The 26735-nt window shown below is 49.5% G+C and overlaps 1 protein-coding gene across 5 annotated transcripts in view; it reads right to left on the minus strand.

Annotated features, from left to right (window-relative positions):
* The window catches only part of ABAT (4-aminobutyrate aminotransferase), an 87370-nt gene that overhangs the window by 42322 nt on the left and 18313 nt on the right, over positions 1-26735 (minus strand). Inside the window, exon 1 of one of the 5 annotated variants that reach the window (XM_058570090.1) lies at positions 24126-24257. The exons of 2 other annotated variants lie outside the window; for them this stretch is intronic. The gene's annotated coding sequence lies outside the window, so the exon portion shown is untranslated. Of the gene's footprint in view, positions 1-545; positions 951-16764; positions 17112-24125; positions 24258-26735 lie in introns of those variants that run through there. 2 more of the 5 variants (XM_058570092.1, XM_058570091.1) reach the window with 2 other exon arrangements.

Here is a 26735-nt window from a genome sequence, read left to right on the forward strand (position 1 = left end):
GTTGGCCTAGGCTTCCCAATCCTACCCTCAGCCCTGTAGTGGGTGAAAATCCCATCTTGAACCTGGATGAAAACCTAGAGGGCCCGCCTGCCCAGTTCTCTGATCCTTTGATGACAGCATGGAGGAAGCTCCAACCAGAGGTGACAGACACAGATCCAGAGAGATCCTACAGCTGGAGGTGAGGGCTGAATTCCCAAAGACAGAATGGAACAAGGAGGGACAAGAGGTTGAGTTCAGAATGCAAAGTGCGCGTGGGCTTGGCAGCGCAGGTGAGGAAATGTGTGGGTGTCTGGCACCGAGCTCAGGATGACGAGTTGGCAATACCCCCAACTCCGTGTCCCCAGAGCTAACGGAATGTCGGGCTGTAATATTAGAAGCAGAGGGAATGAAGGTGGGAGGTGGCTGGCATTGGCTTGAGGATCCACTTAGTCTACAAATGTTCACGGTGCACCTACTGTGTGTGGGCCCTCCGCTGGGCACGGGGGCACAGGGGTCAATTAGACGCAGTCCTGTCCTCCGGGCTTTACAATGTACTGAGCACTCACATGTGCAGGCTGTTGGCTGGCGCTGCAGACACCATCTCATTTCCCCAGAGCCCGAGGAGGTGGCGGCCATCATCACCCTGTCTTCACAGATGAGGCACCTGAGGCTCTCTGGGGAGTGGGTGCAGGAGGCATCTTTTGGGGTGTCTGCTCAACACACCAAGCCTTCCTGTTCTCAGAAACTTCCTCCTCTGTCTACAGGCATGCAGACCCGGCAGCCATGTCTGTTCTGTGTGACCCACTGGCCATGGCTGACTGGACCAGGATGGGCCAGAGTCCTGGGAGCTGTGGGGGCAGCCACCCTCTACCCCATGAGAGGAGCCAGCATTCAAACAGGGTCTTTGGCTGGAGAAGAACACGGCCTACGCAGAGAGAAGCAGCCGCCAGGGAGAGAGAGGGGGTCCTGGATGTGGGGGCCTCCCTGGTTCCACCTCACGCTTGCAGCTCAGCTTGGCCATGGGGGCGAGCCCGAGTCCCCTGGCCCTGGACGTGACGGAGTGGGGGTGGGGGAGGGCCAGGAGTGTTAGGCTCATAGATGTCCCTCCACAAGGAAGGAAACAACAGGAGCGGGGGGAAAAGTGTTCCCATCCTAAGAACGTCTTGGCAGGAAAGTTCAGAAAGCCCAACCCTGCTTTTTTTGGCTTGCTTGCATTACTTTGAGTGGATTTCTCTTGCTTGCAAACACAGTCCCAGCTAACAGCATGGTTAGAGCATTAGACTGATGAGCCCCAAATCTTGGGAGTGCATTGGGAGTGACAGTCTCTCGGTTCAGCAGTGCAGGTGGAGTAGGGCTTTGCTGGGTGGCTAAGGATCAAGACTTCCGGCCAGCAACCTCCTCTCCCAGTGGGGAGTCCAGGATTCCTCCTGGGTGGAAGTGACTGTGGAAGGAGGCTGCTGGGTGAGATTCTGAAGGGTGCTTTATCCCCCTGGACCCACTTAGCCATCCAGTGCATAGGGCATCTCCCCGTTTCAGAGACGCGGAGACAGAAGCCAGAGGGGCTGTGGTATTTGGCCTAGGTGATTGGATTGCCTGGGACTGTTGGACCCCAAGGCCTTTGTCTTCACTCATTACAACGTATCGATCAATTCAGCCAATATCAAAACACCTAACCAAAACACCTAACCGCAGTCGATTCAGGCTTGATGGATACAAATGAACTAGTTCAGAGAGGAAATTCTGCTGCTCCTCACCAGAGGAAATATTTTTGAGAAAAGAGTTAGCTTGGAACGTGTGACCATCAATTAACTGAGAAACCATACTCTTTCCTTGACAACTCAATAGGTCTTTTTTAAAATCGATTCTAGCACATCCAGCTCCATGCAATCCTGTTAGTTTAGCAGCTCAGTAACTACGTAGAAAGAGCAGTTTGCTGCTCATTTAAAACCATTTGTCTCAAGCAGGAGCACTTAAGACTCCACACAATTCAATTCCCATTAAATGTGTTTTTGAAAATGCGAGAATCTTGGAGAAGTCGCATACTAATGTTTGAATGCTCTGCAAAAGGGAGAGGCACACCCGCACACTTTCAATTACAAAATGTCACACTGGGAAATAGACAGAGGCGACATTTCCCGAGGGGGCAGTTGAAACTGACCTTATAATGAAACCTGATCTCTATTAGACATTAATTCTTAGCACAACATAGTTCTAACAATCAGAAGAGTTAATGTCATTTGCCCACTTTCTCTAGCCCACTAATTCAATCAACAGAAATTAACTAGGCTCCTGTTACAGGCAAGGCACTGCATTATTTAGGTACAGGAAAGACAAAGATGGATAAAACATTCTTATCTTTCTGAAGCTTATAATTTAGTGGCGGAGGAATGAGGGGGAGAAAATGGGAGAATTTAATGTACTAGGCTGCTTTACCCATCATGTCAATAAATTCTTAAAATAACCTGGCAGAAGATGTATATAAAAATTTTCCAGTTCACTGTCAACCACTAATTCTGTATAAGACAGGACGGAATCATTACTTTTGCAGGTATGACCAAGGTGCCATGAGAACACTGAGTGAGAGATGAATACTGACAGGCGTTACGATGCCAGGGAGAGTCACCTGAGCTGCACCTGGAAAGGCTGGGAGATTTCAGAAGCCAAGGAAGAAAGGAGAGATAAGGCCTGAGCAAATGCTCCAAGCCGTGAGAGGACATGGAATGGTCAAGGATTTGGGTGCACGAGGAGAGTGGCTGGGACGTGACCTCACAGAGCGGTGGAAGGGAAGATACGGGGCAGGACCAGCTGGCGCTGACTGCCAGCTGATCAGACCCTCTGGAGACCATCTCAAGTGGGGAGGGAGCCCAGCTCTCCAGTCTTATCCAGAAGGATCCTGCTAAGCCAGGTCCCCACGTTGCGGGTGCGGAGGGGAACAAGCACTCAGCATGTCAGTGAGATGCTGGGGTCACTGTGGGCTGGGAAGGGGGGCTCACAAGGCACATTGGAGGGCACTGACTGGGGTGGAAGTTGATGGGGAGGAAGAAGCCAGGGCCCAGCTCCTAAACTCCCAGTCTTAGAGTTAGCATGGCCTTTAAGAATTGTGGGTTCCTCACAAAATTAAACATAGAATTACAATATGGCCCAGAAATTCCACTCCTAAGTACATACAGTCATGTAATGCGTAACAAAATTTTGGTCAATGATGGACCACATATATGATGGTGGCCCCATGAGATTAGTACCATAGAGCCTAGGTGTGTAGGGGGCTATACCATCTAGGATTTTGTAAGTACACTCTGTGATATTTGCACAATGATGACATCGCCTAATGACGCTGTGGGAGATCAAGATTTGGCCACCCTGAAATATATCTCTTTACCTTGATTGTTTTCTCTGAAGGACATTTGACCTCCCCCACTAACTGCCTAAAGAATTTGACATGGTGGCTCCTTCCTGGAACAGATCTTCTATCATAATGGCTGTAAAGATAATGTAGGATAGAGGTTACAATAGGAAAGGCACCAAGCCCCTTTTATCAAAAACTCTGTCCCTCCCTGACCACATTATCTATAGATGACCCTGAAAAGAATTGTCCTCCTGCCCTCTGAAGTCCCAGGCCACTACCCACCCCCAACACGCTCCTCGCCTTTAGCTGCAATACTTAAGCAAGCAGCTTAGACAGAGGGACGAGTTGCTCATTTCTGAGTTTCTCCCTTATATACATGTTATTAAACTTGGTATTATTTTCTCCTGCTAACCTGTCTTGTTAATTATTTGGCCAGCCATAAGAACCTTAAGGAAGAGGGCGGAGGGAGATTCTCCCTCTTCCCCCAACAACGCATTTCTAAGAACATGTCCCTATCGTTAAGCAACGCATGACTGTGCTCAAAAGAACTGAAAATAGGAACTCAAACAAATCCAGGTACATGCACATTCATAGCAGCTCTATTCACAATCGCCAAAAGGTGGAAACCACCCAAATTTTCCATGAACAGACGAATGGGTCAACAAAATGTGGTCTAGTCATACAAAGGAGTATTATTCAGCCATAACAAGGAATGAAGGACGGATACATGCTACAACGTGGATGAACTCAAAACATGCTAAGTGCAAGAATCCAGATACAGAAGGCCACATACTGTATGATTCCATTTATATGAGACTTCAAGAATAAGTAAAGCCAAAGAGATGGAAAGCAGATTAGTGGTTGTCAGAACGGGGAAGAGGGATAGTGGGAGTGACTGCTTAATGGTTCGGGGTGATGAAAAGGTTCTGGAATTAGATAGTAGTGATGGTTGCACAATATTGTGAACAGACTAAAAGGCACTGAACTGTTCACTTAAAATGGTTAATGGTTAATTTTGTTCTGTGAGTTTGACCTAAATAATAGAAAAGAACTATGGAGCTCTCCTATTTTACAGGTGGGAGCGAGGGGACCAGAACAGGACACACTGATGACACTGGCCTGGGTCTGCATTCCTTCCTGCTATGGGCCGGGTGATCTCAAGGTTTGCTTCCTTCATCACTCAGCAGACATCAGCGCACTCTGTGACACGCCAGCACTGTGCATAGGTGCTGTGCTGAAATGGTGAACAGGACCAAGATTAATCTCTTCTCACAGGCTCACATTCTAATAGCCTGCCTCAGTGTCCTTACCTGTGAAATGGGAATAGTAACAGTTCCCGCCCCTCAGCTCCTTATGAAGATTCAGTGAGGTAAGTTGCATAAGCTCTTGGCACAGAGCGACTATTGATGACGATTGTGCTGCTGCTGCTGAACATCGGAGAGAGATGGTCTAGAACCCACTTGTCCTGTGGACTTTCTCATACTGCCCCTAGGCCAGGAGCATCAACTAGAGCCAACATAAGGGGAGAAGCTAACTTGCTGGGTTAGGGGCAGAGTTGGGATGGAAAATAAATGTCACCTGCCAGTTGTGATTGATGGGTATTGGCTATTTGGAGCAGTGAGCTGAAAGACATTATGGCCTCTTAGGCTTTGAGGGGAAAAAAAAGCTGTGATCTATTAGTCATGTCTGTCACGTGCACTATAACAGACAGCACAGATATGTATGTCGTGCATGGAGTGGCATCTGAGCTTGGGCTTCAGACTATAAAGCTTGGGTCCAAACCATCACTCTATCTTATGTAATTGTGTAACAGAGTGAAACTTATGAAAACGCTCTGAGTCTCAGTTTCCTTATTTCCAGAAAGAGGTGTGATGCCCGGCTCACGGCTGGGCTGTGTTGGGAATTAGAGAGAGCGGATGTAAACAGCTGGCAGGTGGTGGGCACTGGAAACATCTGAGTTGGCTCTCTGAGTTCTCCTCCCTTTCATTCTTTGCTGACGATGCAGCAGTGGATTCTAGAGCTCTGTGGCCTGAGATCCATGGAGGTTTCTGGGGTCACCACGCAAAGGGGCCCAAGAGAGAGGCAGACTCTCCCTCCGGACTTGCCCCGAAGCCCCTCAGAGGCGAGCTGGCCACAAGGGAAGGGTTCCTTTCCCCGGGAGAGACGCCCGGAGCACCGACAGTCACGGCAGAGAGCTGGTGCCCAGGGTCCTGGGGCACCTGTGTTTGGGGGCAAGCCCCTAACCCCTCTGGTCTAAGCTGCCGTCGTCTCTCGTCAGGACGAGGGCAGTGACATCCCCAGTGGCCTCTCGGCTTTCTCTCGCGCTCCCCTTCCATCTGTTTTCTACTTGGTCTCTGACCTTTTCAAGGCTAATTCATCTCACATCACTTTCCTGCCTGAAACCCTCCAATCACACTTAGAAAATGTAAACCCCGAGAGAGTGGGGGTCACATTTCCTTGTTCACCACGGGACCCAGAGCTCAGCATGGTTCCTGCAGTGAATTTACACGATGAATGAACTCAAGCATCTGAGCTGTGAAGTGACAGTTAACTCCTGCCTTTTACGACAGATCTGAGGATTCTTATTAAAATCAGTGAGCGGGTATGAAATCCGTGTTAAAACAACAACTTAACAACACTATTCCCCTCCGCCCAAATGTGAAGCCACTGCGTACATGATGGTCCAGCACAGCCCTGGTCTGACTCCAAAACTAGACACATCCCTCTCTTGGCCTCGGTTTCCTCACGTGTAAAACGTGGGTGTGGATCACATCGTTTCTAAGGCCGCTTCCGACCCCGAGAACCATCTGGCAAGCATGCTGAGAGCTCCCCGGTTTACTAGGAATCTCTCGCACAGCATTGCCCCCCAACCTCCTCCTCCCCCAGAAGCGGCATTAGCATCCCTGTTAGCAGTGCCCTTTGCAACCTGCTGGACCCTGGATTGCATCTGGGAAAAGGAGGGGGACCGTGAGGGATCCCAGGCTGTGCGGGGGCTTCTGGGGCTCTCGCAGACTGAGGTTTGTGACCCAGGGAGGCTGGAGAAATCCCCAAATCTGAATGGAAAGTAGGCTGGTTGCTAGCACTCCTGGGCTCTGAAACCCCAAATCTCCCTGAGTTTTCCAAACCTCCCTTTGGTTCTCCCTCATTTCTTAATTCTCATATCCCTTGTATTTACTTAACGTATTTCTTGAAATCACCTTGTTTTTTAAATTTACATAAACTTATTTTCCTAGAACCCTTTCTAATCACTACCCACCCACCTTCCCTCAAAGTTTCAATTGCTACAAATAAAGGTGATTGGGAAAAGGATGTAATAAAATCAAAGCAGGTTATTGAGTTAAAAGTTGGATACGGTTGACTGCCCAAGGCTTCGGCCTCAGGCCCAGCCCTCTCTTTTGGCTGGAAGGGGAGACTGGCGGATACTAGACAGGCGCTAAAGGCAGGCTAGCATCAAACTGGGACTTGTTGCCTTGAGGTGATCAGAACTGCAGGAGAAATTTAAATCAATCAATTAATAAGAACAGGAACCATCGGAGTCCACGGTGAGCGAGAGGACTTTTTGTGTCGGGCATGCGGTGGGCCTGCACTAAAGGCTGTTTCTTACTGTGTGTCTCAGTCAAAATGAGCAGAAAGCCCTGGTCTAACCAGAGTCCTCCAGTTCCTCCAACCTCTCTCTATGCCTTTTCCTTTAATTAAAATGCTAATTAGTTCTCTCTGCTCCCTCTTATCTGCTTCTTGCATTTGGAGGGTGGGGTGGGATGGGTGACTGCAGTGTTTGAATCTATAGGATGAGAGGAATTCAGGTGAAAGGGCAAAAAAAAAAAAAAACAAGAAAAAGAAAATCCTTCCAATTTGCTCTGGAGGGAGAATAAAAGTTGTAAAAGTATCGGCCGCTGTTTAACGCACCCATACTTCCCGCTATGTGCATGTACCTTCCGTGTGTAATTTCACTCACCTGCAGTGTTCGCCTCGCATGACAGGCTCAGAAGGTTAACGGGCTTCTCCAAGGTCTCAGAGCTCAAAAGCCAGCGATAGGAATCAGGGGACTCATCTCCCGGGCGTGATCAGGGCATTAGTGAAGCTCCCGAGGCGAGGTGGAGAACTACCGTCATGAGGGGTGGACGGTGGACCCTGTGCTTGACCCATGTCTGCGTGACCCCCATGTCCCTGGAAATAGGGTTCTGACTTTGAAAGTTAAACTTCTCAAAGATACAGGGAGAAAGAAGCCCGTGGTGGCTGTTTGCGGAGGTGGTATGCAGGGTGTTGAATGTGAAACTAGTCCCTTTTACTGCTGTGTGACCTTGGGCACATTAAGTAACCTCTCTGGGCCTCTGCTTCCTCATCTGTGAGATGGGGATAATACCAGTTGAACCCACAACATCCGCAAATCAATCAACATGATACACCACATTAACAAAATGAAGAATAAAAATCACATTATCATCTCAATAGATGCAGAGAAAGCATTTGACAAGATACAGCACCCAGGGGCCGGCCCTGTGGCTTAGCGGTTAAGTGCACGAGCTCTGCTGCTGGCGGCCCGGTGTTCGGATCCGGGCGCACACCGACGCACCGCTTGTCCAGCCATGCTGAGAAATTAAGAATACAATCCCATTTACAATTGTAACGAAAAGAATAAAATACCTAGGAACAAACTTAACCAAAGAGGTGAAAGATTTGTACACTGAAAACTATAAAAACATTGCTGAAAAAAATTGAAGACGACACAAAGAAATGGAAAGATATTCTGTGCTCTTGGATTAGAAGAATTAACATAGTTAAAATGTCCACGCTTCCTAAAGCAATCTATAGAGTCAATGCAATCCCTACCGAAGTCCCAACATTTTTCACAGAAATAGAACAAAGAATCCTAAAATTTATGTGGAACAACAAAAGACCCTGAATAGCCGAAGCAATCCTGAGAAAAAAGAACCAGCTGAACCCACCTCGTGGGCTAGCAGAGGGGGAACCGAGACCTGGGACTTCGGTCCCTGCTGTATCCCCAGCCCCAGAGCAGCGCCCGGCTGCAAACCTCACTGAATACACAGTCAACACTCCACAAACATCCTAGGAAGATGGTGTCTACCTCATCTTCCCACTATGCTGCCTCCCAGGCCCTGTGAGCACGAAATCTTTGCATGCAGCATTGACTGGAAATGGACCCCCCAGACCTCTCTGGGGCCCCAAAGATGCTCTCTCTCGTTCTCCCATGTGCTCTTGGGGTCGAGACAACAGAGCTGGCAGGGGCTGGGGACATTCTTTTCCCATCCGCAGCCCCAGCCGTCGGCTCTTCTGCAGACCCAATGGGACACAGTGACATGCTCAGCACCTCCATTGTCAAGTCCAGGGGTCGCCATGGCAACCAATAAAGACGGAGCCCTGGGCCTCTGCAGATGGCTAACAGGGCCCCATTCATGGGGCTGTGACGGCTGCATTGGGACAGATGGCTCCCTCCTCCAACCCCAGCTCCCGAAGCCTCCCCTGGCTATCTCCACGGAGAGGCCCCAGCTCTCCCTCTCTGCATTCATAATTTCCTATAATCTGCCTCTCAGGGCATTACACAGTCATCAGTGACTTGTATAAGGGGAGAGGAATACTGTTCTTGAAAAGAGGCAAGTGTTGATTCCTAAGAAAGACGGAGGATGCAGCTGAGAAAGTCACATGAGCCAGAAATTGGGTCCAAATGTGCCATATATTAGCTTGATGACCCTGGGCAAGTTGCTCACCTCATCCAGGCCTCAATTTCCACATCTGTAAAACGGGAAGAATGAAACCTACCCCTGAGGTCACGACACACTCCATTTGGTTAGGGCCAACTGCAGAACATACACAGGACATAGAAGAGATGGTTCACGGCAGGCCATTTTCTCAATCCAAAGAACCCCTCTACCTTGTAGGGAAGGCATTTATTCTCCAGCCTGAGCGCTGGGAAGGACTCTTTGCGCGTGCGGTGTCCCTCCTATGAGCCTGAACTTCCAGGTTCTAGAGAGAGAAGCTGGTCTGGCCCAGCCCCTTACATCCTCGTGCATCTGTGTCACAGTCGGCCCCGCTCGCCAGGCTCCCTCAGGAAGAAGGAGAGGAACTCAAATCGCATATGCAGGGAGCATGAAGTGTTGACTCCTAAGAAAGACGGAGTTGCTAGAGGGCAGGTGGCTTCCCCACCAGCCTGTGAACAAAGTGAAGTGAAAAAGGGACAGACAAGGCTGCAAATCCAGGCCCCCTGATTGCGAGAGACAGCCAGCCTCTGTCCTGGGCAGGAAATACAAGGAAAGATGCGTCTGTCTGTGAACGGAGGAGCTGGTTTTGGGTTTCCGACCCTACGAGCGAGCAGGAACGGAAGAACAGAATCTGGTTCAGGAAGGATGCTGGTGCCAACGCTGAGGTGCCTTTAAAATCTGTTTGCTCAGTTCCACAAATGTGGACGGGGCACCTGTGCTGAGCCACACAGACACAGCACAGAAAAAGGACGTGTCCTGCTCTGATCTGGGACCTTGTGCTCCTGGGGGAGGGCCAATGATAAACAAACAAACAAGGTGAGCGAGATTGGAGAAGACACATTTCCCATTCAGAGAAAACAAAGGATTTTAAGGACTCCAGGAACTGCTAAGTATGCAAAAACCCCAGCGTGTAATAACCGATTCATTTATTTCCTTAGAAGTCTGCACGGCGGGTGGCTTGGAAACACTTTTGGTGACGGGAGTTATGGTGTGTGCCTGACAGTATTCCTATAACCCCTTGGAAATATCTCAACTTTTCAGCAATTCAAAGGATCTTTCATTTATGCGTGTATGTAGGGATCTGCTACGATTTAATTTTAATGAATACCTACCTTGTCAAGGCTTAACACACACTATCTCAGCTAATCCTGGAAGCCAAATACTACTCTTCCCATTTTTCAGGGGATGGATTAGGCTCAGAGAGGTTTTGCCACTTGCACAGGACACACAGCTGGAGATAGTGGAGCTGGGTTAGAACCAGGGCGGTCTGGGCTTGAAGACCAAGCTCTGGGCACATTGCCAGGTTGGTGGCTTCAGACCTTACCCAGAAACCTCATCAGACAACTCAGACCGACACACACCTCTTTTACAAGAACAAAAAACTTCACACCAACAGTTATCGCTGTCTGCAGCCTTCCTGAAGACGCTCGTCTTTTGGCCACTCATCTCCAACCTCAGGCCTCACTGGGCACTCCTCCTGAACCCCAACTCTTGTGCCTCTTGTCCCTTCCAAGGTGCAGAGACCCAAAGTCCACGAGGAGCCCTACCACACCCGATGCAATACAAGGCCCTTGGGTGAAAGCACTGGCATCTTGATAATGCCAGGAACTCGGGACAACTCCAGGCATGGAGCACACCTACCGGGTGTTCTAAACACTCATCTGTGATAAAGAGTTTGCCTAACTTTTCTTGCTTCCTAATTCTTCTAGCCAACTCTTTAAACACTTTGGTCAGGAGAGACAGCAAAGGGGAGGTCCAATGATATACAGTGGACCCCCCCTTATCCATGGGAGATTCGTTCCAAGCCCCCCGACTGGACGCCTGAGACCACGGATAGTACAGAACCCCATCTATACTGTGTTTTTTCCTGTACATATGTATTTGAGGTGCAACAGCAAAACTAGCATGAATTTTTTTCTTCTTCACAATTTCACGAATAGAAAGTTCTTTCTTACTGTAGATCTTAGCAACCTCAGCATACGATTTTTTTCTTTCCTTAGTAAGTTGACAACTTCTACCTTTTCACTTCAAGGAAGCGCTTTACAGCTTCTCTTTGGCATCTCCGGATGGCCAGCATCAGTACTCTTGCACTTGGGGCCATTATTAAGTAAAATTAGGGTGACTTGATTAGGGCACTGCGATACCCAACAGTGGATCTGATAACTGAGACGGCTACTAAGCCACTAACGGGCGGGTAGCGTGTATGGGGTGGACACATTGGACAAAGGGATGATTCACAGCTCAGGTGGGACGGAGCGGGACAACGCGAGATTTCATCACGCTACTCAGAACATGTCCAATTTAAAACTTATGAACTGTTTATTTCTGGAATTTTCCATTTGATATTTTTGCACCACAGCTGACTGCGGCGAAGTGAAACCATGGAAAGTGAAACAGCAAATAAGGGAGAAATACTGTAGTAACGAAAGAGCACCCTGATTCATTACCTTCCCGGAAAAACTACCCCAACCCAACAGGCAGGCTCCCCCCTTGCTTTCGATGTGCCCACAATGGCCGTCCATCACGTGACCCTGGCCAGCCGGGCCTTCTGGAGGGCACTCGTGTGTTGATTTCAAAGATCCTCACGCCCAGCCCTACCTCCCCATCTGGCAGCTTGTTTTTCCGAGGCATGAAACGTGATCTGTCCACTTAGGAGCACTCAGAGTCTGCCCACGGGACGCCAGGGGCAGACGGTGGAGGCGTTAGCCATGCAGCTGACAACGCCTTGTTCAGCTGGTTTAGCTAAAGGAGCAGGGCCCGTAGGACACAATGTGGCACCAAAGAAAGAGCTGGGGTGCAAATCCAGGGAAGAAGATTGATCAAAGGATGCTTGTGATTATCAGTGGGCGAGGCCAGAAGAGCCTCAATCAATTGTACAACAGCAATTGCTTTCCCAACGTTTTGTCCACACAGAGCCAAATATCCAGAGTAAATAAAATTGCGATGGAGTTTATCCTGGGCTGGCGTCCGCCAAGGAGGGGAAACCCCTCCAGGTATCCAAACTCCCCTGGTTCCTCGGCTCCCATCACAGGGGGCATTCTCCACCTTGCTTCCCTTTGAGAAAAAGGCCCCCATTTTATGACTTTTTGATACTTTTAGGAGAAAACAAACTTGCTAGGTAAAAAAAGCAAATCTCTAAAATCATGCTCCTTGAGACAAGAACAAAAACCCTAGCGATCCTCCAGGGGAAAAGAGATGAGCTACAGAAACAGTTTGAGGCCTTTAAATTTACACCATTTTATTTTTTCACAAAATAAAGCTGACCCAGTTGCTCTCTGGCTTGGTACTCCCTGGCTCCCTGCTAACCCCAGGATAAAACTTAGCCGCTGGGCTGGGCACATAGCCACCTCCCCACCTGCAATGCCTGTATCTCCTGCCCTGCCCTGCCCTGTTGACACTGACACACATGCTCTGCTCTTGCCTGCCTCCAGGTCATCACTCATGGGGCAATGTCTGTTGGAACGTCCTTTCTGTCCCCACCTCCTGTTTATAGTCCCTTAACTCTTGTGCACCTTTTCATAGTGCACCTATGGTCACCTCCTCCAGGAAGCCTTCCTGACCCTCAATTTTGGGTTAGATGCCACTCAATCTGTACTTCTCCAGCAATATATCTTTTTTTTTTTTTTTTGGCAGATGACAGGGTGGGTACATGGGTGGAGGAGGAAAGGGTCAGAAGTGTTTGAAGATTCTTTGCAGAGTTTTGATGATCTGAAGTCTATGGTAGTATTTTTTTTTGCTGAGGAAGATTGGATCTGAGCTAATATCTGTGCCCATCTTCCTCTATTTTGTATGTCAGATGCCGCCACAGCATGGCTTGATGAGCGGTGCATGGGTCCATGCCCGGGATTTGAATCTGCAAACCCCAGGCCACCAAGGTGGAGTGCATGAACTTAACCACTACGACGCCGGGCCGGCCCCTCCCACCTTTCTTTTTTTTTTTTTTTTTTTTTTTTTTTTTTGTGAGGAGATCAGCCCTGAGCTAACATCCGCCAATCCTCCTCTTTTTTTTTGCTGAGGAAGAGGGCCCTGGGCTAACATCGGTGCCTATCTTCCTCCACTTTATATGGGACGCCGCCACAGCACGGCTTATCAAGCAGTGCATCGGTGCGCGCCCGGGATCCGAACCAGCGAACCCCGGGCCGCCGCAGCGGAGCGCGCGCACTTAACTGCTTGCGCCACCGGGCCAGCCCCCCACCTTTCTTTTTTTAATGAAAAATTTCAAACACGTGAATGCACTTGGCTATACCTACCACCTAGTTTCAACAGTGGACATCTGTCGTGTTTAGATTATCCATCAATTTATATACACATTCTTTTCCAGTTCAGCTATAATGTGACAATCTGTTCACATCTCTCTGTCTCCCTTTAGCCTGTGAAATTCACTTACTCACCCATTCATTCATTCATGGATTCACTGTCAGGCACTATCCTCTGATCGCCCACTGCCTGAAGACACAGTACTAAATCCTAAGGACCCAGGTGGGGGTGGCAGAAGCAGACAGCAGGGTCTCTGCATTCTGTTCCAGCGGAAGAGACAGACAACAAATAAGTCAACGAATAAGAATTCCACACTCTGATGAGTGAGGGTCATCAACGTAACCCCATGGTGAGGGACCGACACGTGTCAGCACGCCAGCACCCAGCACCGCATCACACGCAGGGAAGGCTCAACGAGTGTTTGCTGCACTGGGGAGCCAAATGCTCCGACCAGGTTCTCACTGTGAGGCCCGGGCTCTGTGGCCACTATGGCAACCGTCCTCGCCTTTCCACCTCCTTGAAGGGGGGCGGGGAGGGGGACCCAGATGACTGAGGAGCCACCCCACCTGTCAGGACTGAGACCACCCGCCTTCCTCAGTCTGCTCTCAGGATGGCTTTTCGTGTGTGCAAACATCTATCTCACAAAACCGAGTGAATTTATAAACACTCCCGATCTGGCCTCTTTCTTGATCACTCTGAGGAGCTATAATGTCAATGAGTGAAAGCAACACAAACAAATGCAAGAGGCTGGTTCCAGCCCTCCTGGCGGACTTGGGAGGCTCTGGTGAGCTCGCATGTTTATGGGCTCCAATTGAACAGGTGTGTTTCCTCGGAGCCTTTACGGCACACCTGAGTGACTGGTTCGCCAGGAGTTACGGAGGGCAGTCCTGCTGGGAAGCGGTGGGATAAGGAGGCCTGGAACCCCTTCCCCAGCCTACAATGAGATCACTGGAGTATCCATTAGGGGCCGCCTGCCCAGAGGCACGAGCTGGCCTGGGGAACCTCGGAAGCCACCTCTAGAAAGCACCCGCCCTGGGTGCAGAAGAGAAAGACCCTCCAGATTTATCCATCACAGGCCAAGGCAGAAGGTGCATGGATTACAAGAACATGTATAATAGCAACAGCAACATTTACTGATCACTAACTTTGGGCCAAACCCTGTTTTAAGCTTTTACATTTAACAGTGCCTTTAATTTTCAGAACAACCCTCTAAAGTAGTTACTATTATCATCCTCTCATACCAAAAAGAAACAAAAGGGAAATGGAAGCACGGAGAGGTTAAGTGACTTGCCCAAGAACACATGGGCTTTAAGTAGCTGAACCAGGATACAAATGCAGGCTGGCTCTAGATCCAGTGCTCTACACCACAGAAGTCACTCAGACTCAAACCAGAAGTGTTTCTTCTAGAGGTTTAAGACTGTTGAGTTATCCTGAGTAATTTCACAATAATGGTGGGCAGTGGGGCAGTGCAATAATGTGGGTTTTGGCTTGGGCTTGAATCTGGCTCTGCCTCTGTTTTCTCAACTGGAGAGTGGGTATGATAGAGCTCCCTCTCCTGCAGGCTGCTCTGAGGATGAGAGGCATACAAGCTAGGCAGAGTGCCCAGCACGTAGTGGGCACTCAAAAATGTCCAAACCTACAGAAAAGTTGCAAGCACAGCTCAACCACCACCCACAATCCCGGAACCACCAATTGTTCATACTTTCCCATGTTTGCACTCTGTCTATCACCCATCTATCTATCTATCTATCTATCTATCTATCTATCTATCTATCTATTCTTGGAATTACTTGCGAGTTAGTCGCAGACATTGTGATATTGCATCCCTAAACCCTCCAGCCTGTATCTTCTAAGAACAAGGACATTCTCCTATACAACTTCAGTACAAATTATCTGAGATACAAGTTATTTCACACTCAGGAAATTCATCACTGACATAATCCTATTAGCTAGTATATAGTCTATATCCAGATCCCCCCACTGGTGCCCAAAATGTCTTTTGTGGCTGTTTTCTTCCCCAGATCCAGGATCCACCCAGGATCACCCGTTGCATTCACTTACACGCCTCTTTCATCTCCTTTAACCTGGAACCATTTCTCAGCCATTTCTGCCTTTTACGACATTGACATTTTAAGAGTCCAGCCAGATGCTTTGCAAGTAGAATAAACTGCAGCTTGGGGGGAAAGTGGAGAGACAGGTCTGTAGGTACAGGATGCCAGAGGTACGAGGTATTTGAGGGCAGGTAGGGGAGGGCGTACAGCGTGGGCTCTACTTGGGTGGAAGTTAAGGATTTCCTGGAAGCAGTGACGGAGGATGTGTCAAGGTGATGAGAGCTTGGGCAGGTGGACCAAGGTGGCAGGGCCACTGCAGACAGAGGCCACAGCATAGGGGAACGAGAACGAGAGTGGCACCTTGGAGGAAATGCAAGACCAGCGAGGCTTCTGTGTGTGAGGGCACCACACCATGTGATCAGGGTCTGTTCCTATGTGGACTGGAACCTTTCCAAGACCGGTCCTTGTCTCTGGATCTGTCCTTTCCCCCAAGGTGCCCATGGCATGCCTGGCCCACAGTCAGCATCCACCCAGAGCAACTGGCTGCCAAGTCTCCCAAATATTTAGGGACAGGTGATTCCCTTCCAGGGGTGACGTGGCTGCCAGCTCTCACACACCAACCGCAGGGGCGTAAAGGGCAAGGCGCCAGGATTCCCACACCTTCCCTGCAAACGAAATTTCCCTTTCTCAACCTGCCTCCTTCTCACCACCTCTTTGGGCTTGGGCTGCTTCTGTGAAAAATTTCACAGTGAACTTCTAATTGACTGCAGAAGTAAAAGACGTGAGGGGAGTTGCTCTCCAAAGTTTCCTTGCACCTGCTCTTGGCGTAAGCCATCCAGGCTGCCAAGCAAGAGATTCTCGCTGCAAACTCCTTCTGTCTTGCAGGGAGAAGAAAGCAAAGCTCCGGATCACGTGTCCCTGAGCCTTCCTTTCCCCTGGGTTTCAGAAAGAAAGGGGTGTGTGTGTGCTGTTTTAGCCCTTAGAACGGAAAGGAAGGATTTATTTTGAGGCTTGAGCAAAAATGCCTTTTCAAGGTGACCCTGATTTCATTTCCTGGGACCAGAAGGCAGACAATTATAGAAGTGATTCTGCCAGGCTCCAGACTAAAGAAAATTCCTTATCTATCATTTTAATACCTGTCTTTGTTTATTTTGTTCCCACTCTAAAGGGGCTCATCCTGCTGTGTTCACTCCATAAAGCATCCTTGAAAAAGCTGTCACGTACCTTTGTGTGTCCTTCAGACCAAAAGCCACACATAGGCACACCCACACACACGTGCATAGGTAGACACACACACACACTTGCACAGCCAACACCACACATAACAGTCACTGACACACGCCGAGACACACCTCCATACGCCAGCAGATACATGCAAATACACAAGGACACACACACACACGTCTTCACTTACAGTGCCTGGTTGTCAGGGTCCTGCAGTAAGCCCAGCTCCCACCTGCTCAAAATGCCTCCTCTATGTCATTCTGCAGAGTCCGGGGGACACGACCAGCTGCTTCATCCTAGGAGGTACCGCCGGGCACCAGAGCCCCCTTGGGAGGATGCTCCGGACTTCCAGGCAGTCCCCAGAACATGGGCTCAGGTACAGGAAGGAGGAAAGAAGTCCTTGGAAGCAAAGCAGATCTGGGAAAAGGATATGCTCAGCTGGTTCCCGGCAAGTGCTAGAGGCAGAGGGATGGAGAGGAGGTGAAGGAGGGGGAGAGAGAGACTGGAAGAGGGTTTCAGAGCGAGAGATTTTCAGACAGAAACAGAAAGGAAAAGTCCTCAGAGAAACAAAGAGAAACAGAGACAGAAAAAAAAAGAGGGATGAACAGAGAGAGAAAAATAGAACACAGATTTTTTAAAAAGATGTTTTAAGCCCGGCTTGATTTAACCCGGAAAGATGATCTGGGACCTTCTGAAACAGACTATCTGCCTCCCCATTCCCCTTGCAGGGGCCTCTCCCTCGATTTTTCTCTAACAGGCTCAGGAATCCTTGAAGCTACAAACAGGAGATCCAAGGCTTCAGATTCCTAAATGGCTTCCCCAGGGCTGGGGTATCGGGCGGGGGCTGCAGCAGATCCAGCCTATGACACACTGCAGACGTGAAGGGGCTCTGAGGGGCACCAAGTCATCTCCAAGACCTCTGGGGGCAGAGGGGCTCAGGCTCTGACAACCCACCTCACCCCCTCTCTTGGGGGGTGGTTTGGGGATCCATTACTCTAGCCCCGCCCCCCATTATAGCCCCAGCTGGGGGCGGTCAATGCCTGTCCATGGGCACCCAGAAGAGGAAGTGGAAATGGTCACAAGCTGGGGAGGGGGAGCTCAGGGGGTACTCAGAGCTTTCGGTCACGTGCTGCTCATCAGTTGCCATGACGACGGCAAGGGGGTGGAGGCGCCCAGACCGGAGGCTGAAAGAGAGACGCGTTGGTTCTAAATCACGGTGACAGCGCTGCAGTTGAGCTATTACGCCGTTGCCGTGGCAACCAATGGGATCAAATCGCAGAGGAAATCTATAATTATTACAGGCCAGATACCGGCGGACTCCGCGCAGTAACAGCACGTTAGGGCCATTCAACCTGAACTCTGGGAAGGAGAAACGCCGACCCCCAGCCCCCAACTCTGGGAAGAATAAGGCCAAGGCAGACTCCGCAAGGCAGATTTGTTGCTACAGAATGGGAACCTGGAAGGATCTCTCAGCCAAATGAGGAGTAAATATTAGGTGAAACCGCACGAAATTGCTAACTGGAAAACATTCCCCATGAATTTATTATGGAAATTTCCAACATGCAGCAAAGTTGAATTTGACAGTGTGTACCTGTATACCCACCACCTACCCTCTGCTGCTAACATTTTACCATGCTTACTTTATCATACATATACCCCTCTACCCATCCATTAATCCTTTCTATTTTTTGATGCATTTCAAAGTAAATTGCCAACATCAGTACCCTTCCCCCTCAAACACTTCAGCCTGCATAAAATTAAGTATTTGATCATTTTTGAACAACAAAAGCAGCAATTTCATATGATTCAATTTAAATAGAAAAAAATCCAGATTTATGTCTGTCATCCATCCATTCCTCCATCCCTCCATCCCTCCATCCATCCAACTATCCATCCATCCACTCACCCACTCTCGCATTCATCCACCCACCCATCCATCCATGCATCACTGGGAGATCTCATGCACACGCATGGTTTCCACAAATGATTCACCGTCCCTGAATCTTTCTCCCTGGTCCAGTGGGTACTTCCAACAGGATGTCCTGCATATTAAGCTCAATACGTTCTCAACTAAAATTATCGTTTTCCCTTCACCACACCTACTCCCTTTCTTGTGTTCAGCATCTCAGTAAACAGAACCACTGCTACCCACTTGTTCAAGCCAGAAGCCTGAGACCCATCCTTGATCCTCCGTCCCATTACCTTCACTCACCACCACGTCCTGAGATTTTACTTCCACACTAGCTCTGGTCTCCCCATCCTCTCCTCTCTCTCTCTTGTCCTTTTCAGGTACCCATCATTTCTTAGCTGCACAGCTGTCCCAGCTTCTTGACTGGTCTCCCAGCTGCTATTTCACCCTCCCTCTGCTTTCTCCACACGGACTTATTGTCATGAAATATCTGGTCATGTTGATGGTGTGGAGGAACGGGCATCTCATACACTGCTGGTGGGAGCATAAATTTATACAAATATCTTGGAGAGCAATTTATCAAAATCTATAAAAATTTAAATACCCCAACCGTTTTTTCCCAGCATAATTCTACTTGAAGAAATTTGTCTCATTGATATAAACTGAAAGCAACCTACATGTCCATCAGTTGGAGCTGGCTAAATAAATTTTGGTACATCCATAATATAGAATAACGTCCAATAAAAAGAATGAGGTGGTGCTTTATGTACTGATGCCAGAAAGTGTTTAATATATTACGTTACCACAAGTTGCAATGGAGCACGTTTGGGGCAATGTCTCCTGTGTCCCCAGCAGCTCCTCCACTTGGGAATGACGTTGGTTTGAGACATACCAATGTGTCCAGGGAACATGGCTTTATGAGCTGCCTCTTCTCCATCAGTAGTGTCAGCACTAGCCCTTCACCAGGTTGGAGAACAGAAGAGTTGAGGCCAGGAATACCTCTGCTGCCTCTCAAGCCTCCCCAGGTAGTACACAGCACCCCGCCCGCACCGTGGGGCCAGGTCGGCCCTGTGGGCTGCTGGGGTGTACCAGGTGTCAGCCTTCTCCCTTGTCCAGGGCACGACTGCGGAACCTACCTAACCGGAGGGTGAAGCAAGAGCTGAAAACGCCTGGGAGGCGTGGCAAGTTTCGGGGGACCACAATAGGATGGATAGGAAAACGCCTGCTCAGACCCGGAAGGGCTCCTGGGCCTCAGTCTCCCCAGCACCATAAGGGGCTGACTCTACCTCCCAGGGTTGTTCTGAAGGTCAAATGTGGCGATGGAGTTGAAAATAGCACGCCAAACTCCTCTTGCAGAACAAATGAGAGTTATGGTTATTAACTGATCTTCAGGATCTACTCAGCTCACTTCTGAATCCTAAACAGCCCTGCGCTTGTACAAAAGCTCTAAGCTTCATTTCATTTGAGCACCTGTTTAGTGGTCCTCTGCAAAGTTAGGTCAGACCAGGCCCATTCTCCCTCTGCTCAAAACCCTCCAGTGGTCGCCATCCCAGGGTAAAAGCCAAAGCCGTGGTGATGACCTCCAGGAGGCCCTGCACGACGCCACCCACCCTGCCCCTGCTCCTTGTCTCCTCTTCTCCCTGCCCCCCGGCCCGCTCTGCTGCAGCCACACTGGCCCCTTGCTGCTCCTCAAACATGCGGGTGAACCCGCCTCAAAAGCTGTGCTCTCGCCCTTTCCCACTGCCCGAAAATCTCTTCCCCAGAGACCCACACAGCTCCCTTCCTGTCTTCCTTGCCCTCCCATTTTAAATTGCACCATGCTCTCCCTGTCCCCTTCCCCTTCTGTGTAACACGTATCACCTGTTTTGCTTACCTTACAAAGTTGTCTGTCTTCCCCACACTCCCCCGCCCCAGAAGAATGCGGCTCCGTGAGTACAGAGCTTCGCATCTATCTTGATCTCTGAGATACGTGAAATGATGCACAGACCGTTATTCTAATTTTACAAAAGGGGAAACTGAGGCACAGAGAGATTAACCTGCCTGGAGTCCCGCCCACTAGTAAAGAGCAGAGATGGGGTTCAACCCCACTGGGGACTGTCCCAGAGCCCGTGGCCTTCTGACCATGAGTACATTGCCCCCACCTGCTACAGACGGGCAGGGCCTAGAGGATAATAAGTGCTTAGTGAGGGCGATTCTGTTACTAGTATTGATACTATTCTTTCCAGACTTGGTTCTGTCTTGATGTATGTGCTCTCGTGGCACAGGACCTGTTTCCTTCACAGCCCGAACTGCAGCTTTTAATTAAAGAATTAATTGTGGGAGTTCACAAATGGGGCAGAGGGAGGTACCTGACACCAAAGGGCATGATCCCGTTCCTAGCAGTTCAAGAATTAGCAAAGCTATTCTCTGCCGATGGATGTTAAATAGCAGGTACCCTTTGGGGGTTACTGACTAGGGAGGGGCATGAGGGAACTTTCCAGGGGCCGGGACGGTCTACGTCTTGACCTGGGTGCCAGTTCCGTGGGCGTTTCCACAGTTGAAAATTCATAGAGTTGTACATTTAGGTTTAGCGTGGTTTGCCATATTAAGTTATTCATCAGTTTAAAATAAGGTAAAAGAAAGGAGAAAGGGAATATCAAGAAAACTCAGCTCCCTTCCCCCAAAATTAATTGCATAATTTTAGTTAAGGACTCTCTCCAAGTAACTGTAAGCTCCGAGAGAGTAAGAACCACACGTAGGACGGTCACGTCTGTATCCCCACCCTGGCATGGTACCTGGCACAGGGCATCAATAAATAAATATTCATTGAAAGAATAAATAAAAGAACTAACCAATGCCCAGGGTAGCAGGTTGCTCGTTCCAAAGGTGGCTAAACTGTATGTCCCCTCCTGCCTATCTTGGCACTGTGACTTTGCCCCCGCATCAGGAGGTGGGGGTCTGTCTCTCCACCCCAGTGAATCTGGGAAGCCTTGTGGCTACTTTGGCAGAAACAATACGGGACGCTGTGGAAAACAGTTTGGCAGTGCTTTTAAAAGTTACACATAGGATTACCACATGACCCAGCAATTCCACTCCTAGGTATATACCCCAAGAACGGGAAGCAGGGACTCAAACAGGTACTTGTACACCTGTGTTCCGAGCAGCATATTCACAGCAGTCAAAAAGCGGAAACAACCCAGTGTCCATCAACAGATGAATGGATAAAGAAAATACGGTCTATCTCTACAACAGAACATTATTCAGCCATAAAAAGGAATGAAGTACTGATACATGCTACAACACGGATGAGCCTTGAAAACATGCCAATCGAAAAAAGTCAGACACAAAAGGACAGATAGTGTATGATTCCACTTATACAGAAAGTAGATTAGAGGTTACCAGTTGTTGAGGGGGAGGAGAGAAAAGGGAGCTATTCCTTAATGGTTGCAGAGTTTCTGCTTGGGGTGATGAAAAAGTTTTGGAACTAGATAATGGTGATGGTTGCACAGCATTGTGAATGTAATTACTGTCACTGAATTGTACACTTAAAACTAGTTAAAATGACAAGTTTCATGTTATATATATTTTACCACAATTTAAAAATACTGATAATGTAATATACCCAAACCCATTGAACTGTATGCTTTGAATGAGTGAATTGTGTGGTATGTTAATTATATCTTAGTAGAGCTATTAAAAAACAAACCAAAACAAGACGGCGGAAGTGACACTGTGCCTGTTCCAGGCATAGCCTCCTCCTGCCTCTTGGAAGCCAGCCTCCACGGAAGAAGAGGACTCTTAGACTTCTGAGCCATGAGAAGCTCAAGTCACGAGGAAGGGTGCTAGAGGCTGAGACCCCATGCAGAGGGAGGCCAGGAACACCACGGTGCCAGACTTGTGTGTGGAGAAGCCCCTTGGACATCCATTTGTCGAGCCTTCGGATGATGCCAGCCCCGGCTGCACCTGACTCCCCACTGCCTGAGACCCCAAGCCAACCAGATGAGCCCAGCCAACCCTCAGAAGCGGCAGAGAGAATGATCAATTGTTGTCTGAAGCCACTACGTTTGAGAGGCTTGTCCATGTCTGATGGAGGGAGAGCCCCCATGGGGCAGCCCACCACAGGAAGGAAAGTACAGGAGCTCTATGCCACGTTGCCCCGATTCAAATATTGGCTCTTCTGCTCATTACCCATTAGCTCTGGCAGGTAACTCAACCTCTTTGAACCTCAGCTTCCTTAAAACGAGGGTCCTACTTGCTTTATCAGGTGGTTCTAAGGAGAGAAGCTCCATCCAGGGACAGCCCCATTGTGCCCACCTCTCTAGCCGCCCCCGCTGGTCTGCCTGATCCCTCCAGCTCTCCTCTCTCAGAGACCTGTGATGGGGAGGCCTTTAGGCGCCACGGGGTGAGGGGACCAAGCTATTGCTGGAGGACAACTGTGAGCTCAGCTGTTCTCCATCCTCCCTCTGGCAGCAGGAACACTCAGGCAGACAAAGGTGGAAGCCTAGAGCCCTTGCAGGGAGTGCGGCCTTGCTGACACCTTGACTTTGGACTTCTGGCCTCCAGCACTGGCAGAGAATAAATTTCTGTCGTTGTAAGCCACCAGTCTGTGGTACTTTGTTACGGCAGCCCTGGGAAATGAGTACATTATCTCAATGAATGTTTACAACAATCACATCAGATGGGTACTGTTACCATCACCTCCAATTTACAGATTGTCATCTCCTCCAATTTAAAATTTACACACAAGGGAAGGCAGGCTCCAGCTCGTACATCCATCTTATCCATCACACAGCCCAGGCGCTGACTCCACTCCCTCGTGACCTGACTTCATTCCAGACACTTCCGGGACATCCTCTCTTTCTGTCTCTACCTGAATCCAAGCCACCTCTGCCTGCAGCAGCCTCCCTGCTTCCACCGTGACCCCTGTTTAATCCACTTTCCCCGGGGCAGCCAGAGGGATTGTTTTAAAGTAAACAGATCGTGGGCCGGCCCCATGGCTTAGCGGTTAAGTGCGTGTGCTCCGCTGCTGGCGGCCTGGGTTCGGGTCCCGGGCGCACACCGAGGCACTGCTTCTCCGGCCATGCTGAGGCCGCGTCCCACATACAGCAACTAGAAGGATGTGCAGCTATGACATACAACTGTCTACTGGGGCTTTGGGGAAAAATAAATAAATAAATAAAATTAAAAGTAAATAAATAAATAAAGTAAACAGATCACGTCACTCCCTAGTTAATAACTTACCAAAGGCAGCGGATTGCAAAGAGAAGAAAACCCCGCCTTCTCACTATAACCTCAAGGTCCCTGGGCCGGCCTCGCCACACACTGCTGTGCCCCCCTGCCTGGAATGTGCTCTGAATGGCCGGCGCCGCCTTCAGCTCAAACATCACCCTCTAGAGAGGTCTTCCTTGACTACCACTACTGATGTCACTGAATTTTATTTGTGTCATGACCTTCACTGTTTTCTCATTTGCTCATCGATGCATCTGTCTCCCTGCTCCAGCACGCAAGCTCCTTGCTCTCTCGTTCACCTCTATATCATCATGGACGTGTAACATCAATTAGGTGTTGAATGCTGATAAGTCCTTGGGACGTGGGCACCTCTGGGGATGGGAGCAGCAGGCCAACTTTGTAGTAAAACTAAAATCAACAAACGATGACTCAACCTGGGCAGCTGCCTCCTGGGGAAGCAGATGGCCTTGGGTTAGCTCGGACAGGCCTGTATAAGACCAGTGCTTCTTAGGTCTGCTCCCCAGGCATCCAGCTGCTGGGAACACTCCCCCGTATCTCCTGCTCTGCTCCCATCAGCTGGTCAGCATCTGCAGAGAAGAAGGGCAGGCCTGGACACATGGGACACAGTACACAGTCAGACTGCTGATTCCCAAACTTCCGGAGAGCTCGCGGGTAGAGAGCAGCCTTCTTCCCCGACAGTCCCCCTGCACAGTCACACTGGCCCTACTGTGTGCCCAGAGCTGTTCTGAGTCCTGGGAAGAATGGAATGCAGCAACAGGACCCCGAATTACAGAGGTAACAGGGCCCGGGGTTATGGGCATGAGCTGTGCACCGAGACCTGGGTTCGAGTCCCAGCAGTGCCTTGTACTATGGTTACAATCTCGGAGAAGTTACAAAACGAGAGAGAAATAACCAGGATGAGCAGATTTGGGCTCAGTAACTAAGAAAGTTCCTTGCGTTGGAGTGTGTTCAACTCGAGAGGCTGGGCGTCTTCTCAACTAGGATGCAGGAGAGGGGCTTCGAGCATCAAGGGAGGGGCTTGTTTAGGCTGGATCAGCTCAGAGATTCCTCCTGGTCCCAGGTTTGAGATTCTGCGCACTGTATGATTGTCCGCTCTCCCGGGGCCACTGCTCCGCCCTGAGGAATGGCAGGTAACTGAACTAGTGTCCCAGGGGCAAACTGCTCTGTTCAGTTAGCACCAACAACTGCCCTGTCTCTCTACACCCCACCAGTGCTATTTGTTTTGAGGCTCAGCATCGCTCCACCACAGGGAAGACCCTTCTCTCATTTAGCAGATGAGAAAACCCAGGGAATGAGGGCTGAAGGGTCCTTTGGGGGGGTCAGACTTTATCTACACTCACTCTATGCTACCTGATTTCCAGATATCAGTGATACTCTCAACATCTTGTGATGCAATGGCAGTGCCATTTTGCAGATTAAGCAAAACCCACTTCTTGTAGCAAATCAGTGGGGGTTGGGATTTGAACCCAAGTCTGCCTGGCTGCCTCGCTTTTCTGCAGAATCATGAGCACAATGCTACAGGGTGATTCTACAGAAACGGAGAAATGCAATCTTTCTTACAATCATTTGGCTCCTGCAGAAAACGGAAACTACAGCAAGACACCGGCCTGTTGTCACAGCCAGTATGAACCATCTGCTTCTCATTCTGCTCTTTTAGCAGAAGTCTCAGAGGAGCTCTCCTCTCTCCCCCACAATGCCAGCTCAGGAGAGGACTTGTCTTGTAGACTCAGCAACTTTCCCCGAAAACCATGTGGCATCGACATGCCCATCTTCTTTCCAAAGGACGTCCCCCAGCAAAGCGGGGACCCTTCATTTCACAGACGCGAGGAGACTCGGCACAAAGAGCTGAGCTCATGCAGACACAGGCCCTGGTCCGAGGAGGACGGATCCAGTGTCCCCTGTACCAGCAGCTCAAGCTCAAGCTCGGGCTCCCTGGCCCAGCGGCTCCCACAGAACGCGGCCTGCTGGGCCTGGGGTTCCTGTGAAATACGTCGGGAATGGGAAGGAGGTTGGGGAAAGGTAGTGTGCGGGTGAGGGAGCACAGAGCTGTGTTCCCCACACTGCAGCTCAGGTGTTAGGATGTGGTGACCTGCCTTCTCCCTCTGCTTCCTTCTTTGCCCGTGAGCTCCTCCTCGGACAGGGACCAGGGACAGACTTCTAAAGCTACTCCAGGGCCGGCCCCGTGGCTTAGCGGTTAAGTGCATGCGCTCCGCTGCTGGCAGCCCGGGTTCGGATCCCGGGCGCGCACCACTTCTCCGGCTATGCTGGGGCCGCGTCCCACATACAGCAACTGGAAGGATGTGCAGCTATGACATACAACTATCTACTGGGGCTTTGGGGGGAAAAAATAAATAAATAAAATCTTTAAAAATAATAATAATAAAAAATAAATAAATAAAGCTACTCCAGGGATGGCACAGTCTTCAGAGCGCACCTGTCACCGCCAGTTCCACCATTCCACCGGAACGCAAGCCCCTCCTAATAAAGTGCAGCGCCCACTGGGAATTGCAAATGAAAAACTTGCAAAGCTGGATAAAAACCTCGGAGATCTTGTCCAACCCTCCCATTTAACAGAGTGAAAGAACAAGGCTCAGGGAAGATGAGCAATGTGTCTGATGCCTCATCGGAGGCGCCTGGCAAGGAACAGGGCTACATTTCTTGAGGGTCTACTATGAGCCTTGACAAGCAAAATCTCACAACGAATTCTGAGAGGAGGGTTCTATTAACACATCCATTCTCCACACGAGGGAACTGAGGCTTGGAGTCATGTGGCACAACACACACAGGTAGGGGGACTCAGTGGAGGCCTCCCAGGGTCCTGAACTGCATTTCCCGGAGATGATATTAGATGGCACATAAGAAAACATTCATCTTAATGGTAATCTTTAATGTACAGTAAGAAAAAACACATGAAACTGATTAATGTGTGGATATGCTTGCTTAGGATGAAGCTCCGTAAAGAAAGCAAATCAATTTAATGTAAAGAAATCATGGGTGGGGCCGGCCCCGTGGCATAGCGGTTA

This window comes from Diceros bicornis, chromosome 26 (genome assembly GCF_020826845.1).
Source record: "Diceros bicornis minor isolate mBicDic1 chromosome 26, mDicBic1.mat.cur, whole genome shotgun sequence".
NCBI lineage: Eukaryota > Metazoa > Chordata > Mammalia > Perissodactyla > Rhinocerotidae > Diceros > Diceros bicornis.